A 6,000-nucleotide genomic window follows, 5' to 3' on the forward strand; every position below is an offset into this window, starting at 1 on the left:
GTAAAAACTAGCGCACTGGCATTTTCCAGCCCAATGCCAGGTTTGGCAATTTACCTGTCTAGCATCAGCTCACTTGCGCTGAGGTAGGAGGGGTGTCAATGTTTGAGGTGTGTTCTTAAAAACAAGCGCAAAAGTGATAATTTCATGCAGCGCTAATGGTAAGTTTTAAGACTCACAAAAAGCAGGTCTTAACGGTAACGCAGTTGATAATGGCATGGGTTTTGAGAGCGGAAGCGCAGCCTATCGAGCCATGACGCACAGTGCTCATGGTAGAAGAGATGTGCCTTTTGCACTGGTGAATCTCATATTTAGAAACATAAAAACAATTGGTTTCTCCCCATTTTGTTTAATTTGATTAAAAGACCAAGCATAGCCTACCGTCCACATAAACAAGGCTGGTTTAGCAGCATCGCATATGTGCATCTTTTATCCTGGTCATTAGCCAAGTAACCTATGAATAAAGGTTTTTTTAAATGGTCTACTAATAGTGCTTTGAAATATGAGGTTTTTGCCCTAATGCTTTTCATTATACACAATTCAAATACCTGCCTACTTAATTTCACTTGTTCAGGGCTTGCAAACTATCACAGATTACAAAGGGAAACCCAGCCATGAGCTGCCCAGTGACACAAGCCTACCACAAGCCTCTGTAGTCGATGTGAGTAAGACCTTTAAACAGGTTAACATTCACAAGGCCGCAGGGCCAGACGGATTACCAGGACGCGTAATCAGAGCACTGACATTTTCAACCTCTCCATGACCCAGTCTGTAATACCTACGTTTCAAGCAGACCACCATAGTCCCTGTGCCCAAGAACGCCATGGTAACCTGTCTAAAATACTATTGTCCTGTAGCACTCACATCTGTATCTATGAAATGCTTTGAAAGGCTGGTCATGGCTCACATCAATACCATCATCCCAAACACCCTGGATCCACTCCAATTCGCATACCACTCCAACAAATCCACAGATGATGCAATTTCTATTGCACTCCACACTGCCCTTTCCCACCTGGACCAAAGGAACACCTACGTGAGAATGCTGCTCACTGACTACAGCTCAGCGTTCAACACCATAGTGCCGTCGAAGCTCATCATTTACATTTATGTCATTTAGCAGACGCTCTTATCTAGAGCGACTTACAAATTGGTGCATTCAACTTAGGATAGCCAGTGGGACAACCGCCCTATTTTAAATTTAAAATAATAATAATGGGTAGGGGGTGGGGTAGAAGGATTACTGTTATACTATTCCAGGTATTCCTTAAAGGGGTAGGGTTTCAAGTGTCTCTGGAAGGTGGTCAGTGACTCCGCTGTCCTGGCGTTATGGGGGAGCTTGTTCCACCATTGGGGTGCCAGAGCAGCGAATAGTTTTGACTGGGCTGAGCGGGAACTGTGCTTCCGTAGAGGTAGGGGGGCTACCAGGCCAGAGGTGGATGAACGTAGTGCCCTCGTTTGGGTGTAGGGTCTGATCAGAGCCTGAAGGTAAGGAGGTGCCGTTCCCCTCACAGCTCCGTAGGCAAGCACCATGGTTTTGTAGTAGATGCGAGCTTCAACTGGAAGCCAGTGGAGTGTGCGGAGGAGCGGGGTAACATGAGAGAACTTGGGAAGGTTGAACACCAGACGGGCTGCAGCGTTCTGGATAAGTTGTAGGGGTTGAACACCTCCCTCTGCAACTGGATCATGGACTTCCTGACGGGACGCCCCCAGGTGGTGAGGGTAGGCAACAACACATCCACCACGCTGACCCTCAACATGTGGGCCCCTGAGGGGTACGTGCTTAGTCCCCTCCTGTACTCCCTGTTCACCCACGACTGCGTGGCCATGCACGACTTCAACACCATCATTACGTTTGCAGACGACATGACGGTGTTAGGCCAGATCACCAACGACGATGAGACAGCCTATAGGGAGGTGGTCACAGAACTGGCAGTGTGGTGCCAGGACAACAACCTCTCCCTCAACGTCAGTAAGACAAAGGAGCTGATCGTGGACTACAGGAAACGGAGGGCCGAGCACGCCCCCATTCACATCAACAGGGCTGTAGTGGAGCGGGCCGAGAGCTTCAAGTTCCTCGGTGTCCACATCACTAAGGATCTATCATAGTGCAAACACACAAACACAGTCGTAAAAAGGGCACAACACCTCTTCCCTCTCAGGAGGCTGAAAAGATTTGGCATGGGCCCTCAGATCCTCAACAAGTTCTACAGCTGCACCATCGAGAGCATCTTGACTGGCTGCATCACCCCTTGGTATGGCAACTGCTTGACATCCGACCGCAAGGCGCTACAGAGGGTAGTGCGTATGGCCCAGTATATCACTGGGGCCGAGCTCCTGCCTCTATACCAGGCAGTGTCAGAGGAAGGCCAAGAAATGGTCAAAGACTCCAGCCACCCAAGCCACAGACTGTTCTCTCTGCTACCGCACGGCAAGGTTTACCAATGCACCCAAGTCTGGAACCAACAGGACCCTGAACAGCTTTTACCCCCAAGCCATAAGACTTCTAAACAATACTGCTAAAAAGCTAATCAAATGGCTACCCGGACTACATGCATTGACAATTTTTTGCACTAACTCTCTTGCACTGACTATGCACACACACTGGACTGTACCCACACATACAGTACTTACACTGACACCTCAACACACTACATACGCCCACACACACACACATGCATATGGACGCCCCACACTCACAAACACACATTTTCACACTCACCACATACACTGCTGCTACTACTGTCTATTATCTATCCTGTTGCCTAGTCACTTTACCCCTACCTATATGTACAGTACATGGCTACCTCAATTACGTCGTACCCTTCCCTGCACATTGACTCGGTACTGGTACTCCCCGTATATAGCCATGTTATTTTCTACTACCTATATATAGCAATGTTGACTGCAACACTCCAAACATAAACTATTGAGCAAACACTGGATGTTTTTTATTTTTACTGTGTCTATTACTCGTTACTGCAGCCTCTGATTAAGCAATAAGGCACGAGGAGGTGTGGTATATGGCCAATATAAATTTACATTTTAGTAATTTAGCAGACGCTCTTATCCAGAGCGACTTACAGTTAGTGAGTGCATACATTTTTCATACTGGCCCCCCGTGGGAAACAAACCCACAACCCTGGCGTTGCAAGCACCATGCTCTATCAACTGAGCTACAGGGGACCGCGGCATATACCACGGCTATGGGCTGTTCTTATGCACGAAGCAACACGGAATGCCTGGATACAGCCCTTAGCCGTGGTATATTGGCCGTATACCACAAACCCCTGAGGTGCCTTATTGTTATTATAAACTGGTTACCAACGTAATTAAAGCAGTAAAAATAAATGTTTTGTCAGCCAATCAGCATTCAGGGCTCAAACCACCCAGTGTATAATATTTAATAAACTGTAGTTTCAATCCACAAGGGACCAGGAGATGAATATTCCATGCACCCAGCCGAATTGGAGGTGATGACAATGCAAACATCAATAACCTACAGAACTTGACACAAATGCATGCAGTATTAAGTCATGGAACGTGTTGTGTTGACTGGCCAGTGAGAGGTCACACCTACAACTTGTTTATTCATCAAAACGCAGCCCTTTCGCACCACCGCCAGCTATTGCGCTCATAATTCCATAATTCCGCCTGTGAAAATAGCAAAAATATTTCTGACACACCACAGGACCTATAGCACTACAGCCATTGCTTAGAGTTACCATTGAGTTAGGGTCGTTAAATAGAGCCCAAGGTGTCATGTCATAGCGGACACCCATTTCTTTCTGCAGACATCTTTGCATCTTCATTCGGAGCAGATATTTAACGTTTTTGGAAGACATGGTCGCATTAAAAAAACGGTGTTTTGTGAAATATTCTGTGTAAATTGTTCAAAGTAGTCCTTGTGCATAGATTTGTTTGGTATGTTAAACTTTGAAATCAATGGTTTTTGTTTGGCATACATTTGAAAGTAAAAAATTGAAGTCTCAGCGTAATTCCGTTACCATGACCATGGAATTGCCCTACTACAGCCTGATGACTGCTGCTTTTATTATCTGTGCCCTTGTATTTAAGATGACAGTCTCTACTTCACTCTTCTACCTGCTCACACCACAAGTACATCTCTCTCTGAGACACACACACGCAACTGTAGCTAAATGTCAATGTGACAGCTATTATTGCTTTTACTTTTTGCATCAGCTTAAACAATACTAGCTAGCTAATGCACTGTGCCATAGGCATTTCAAACTGGCCACCTAGCTGGCTGTAGCTAGATGGGATATAATTTATGAAACTAGCTAGCTAGCTGGTTAACGGGTAAAGGTTTGTGATAAGACTCGAGACCTGAGATCAATAACAATTGAAGGTTTAGCTAAAGTAGCTAACTTAGCTAGCCGCTCTCGCTAACAACGTTAGCTAGCTAACGAAGCCTTTGTGGCACCTGCTCCGCAAAGCTAACGTTAGCTACAAAGGAAACTAGCTGGCTAGCTAAGTGTATGCTAGCTAGCAAAGACAAAAGGGAGAAGCTACTGCTAATCTCAATTAGCAATTGCTGAATGAAGATGTTACTAGTTCGAATTGATTCAAAATGCCAAAGCAAGTAGCTATATCTCCAATAACATTATTGAAAATGTGAGGTATCTTGACAGCCACCAACATCATACCAGGAAGTTAGTGGTCATTGAACGACACACATAAACCAGACACCTGCTCTGTAACGCTAGCTAACGCTAGTTGGCGTTGCTAACTTAGCTACTACCGTAGATATCTAGCGCGATAGCCAACACACGCTATCTAGCGTTAGCTGTCATTGGACGGCCGACGAGCCACAGCAAACTCGGGTAGGATAGCTAGCTAGCGAACATAATATTTTTTTGGCGTACTGTTAACAACCTTGTTCATTAGGTAGCCAGTTTACTTTCGCAGATAACGTTAAGCACATTGCTTTCAACTAACAACGTTAACAAGTAGTGGAAGGAAATAACACCTCACATTAGATCAGCTATCTATCGTTAACCATGTAGCTAATAAACGAGGGCAGACATGAACTTGCTCATGACAAAACTAGTAAGCTAGACATTTAATATATCAAGTAAAATCCTTTGGCGGGGAATCGAGAAAACAGATGCTGGTAGAAATAGTAAGTATATTCAAACCTGGGCTGAGGACTGGTTGATGAGGATGAAGTGAGGATGGTGGAGGTGGCAATGATGGAACGAGAGGTTGTTGTTGTTGGTGGGTTACAGTCGCCAGGACTACGGTGACTATGGCGCTGCCTCACTGGGCAACAGTTGCTATAAAACTCACCGGGCGCAACCTAACTGAGTATTCTGTAGGAGGAGCTGCTAGGATGGCGTGTTGGATGGATGCATATTAAGGTTTATTTCATAGATGGATGGATGTGGTGCTGATAAGAAGAAAACAATTATTATAAAATAAAAACAGCTTAGTATTATAAGCGGTATTAAAATGAATTAACATCAATATAACGTTAGTGTATCTGTCATCTTTCATTTACTCAGCACATCCTCACATTAGGGTGGATTGATCACACTATTTTTGGTACAATAAGTCTTCTAATGTATGAAAAATTGCAATAGAAATATCACCGAATGTTTCATTATGCGCACAATACAACATGGCAAACAGCATTAATAAACGCATTAGTTCACTGAATCAGGTTATTTCCCCAAGGCGGGACTACGTGCACCAATTGGTGATAAAGAGTGGTTGAGATAACAAAGAAAGGAGGCAACTCTCTCTCTCTCTCTCTCTCTCTCTCTCTCTCTCTCTCTCTCTCTCTCTCTCTCTCTCAATTCAATTCAATTTAAGGGCTTTATTGGCATGGGAAAGGTATGTTAACATTGCCAAAACAAGTGAAGTAGATTGTAAACAAAAGTGAAATAAACAATAAATATTAACAGTAAACATTACACTCAGAAGTTCCAAAAGAATAAAGACATTTCAAATGTCATATTATGTATATATATATATACACAG

The 6,000-nt window shown here is 44.2% G+C and overlaps 1 protein-coding gene across 1 annotated transcript in view; it reads right to left on the minus strand.

Moving 5' to 3' along the window:
- LOC311127922 (transcription factor RFX3-like) overlaps positions 1–5,240 on the minus strand; it is a 60,385-nt gene extending 55,145 nt beyond the window's left edge. The window contains exon 1 of the mRNA XM_084159821.1: positions 5,157–5,240. The gene's annotated coding sequence lies outside the window, so the exon portion shown is untranslated. The remainder of the gene's footprint in view (positions 1–5,156) is intronic.
- Between the last annotated feature and the right edge of the window lie 760 nt (positions 5,241–6,000).

Source organism: Coregonus lavaretus (genome assembly GCF_964263955.1).
Source record: "Coregonus lavaretus genome assembly, chromosome: 4".
NCBI lineage: Eukaryota > Metazoa > Chordata > Actinopteri > Salmoniformes > Salmonidae > Coregonus > Coregonus lavaretus.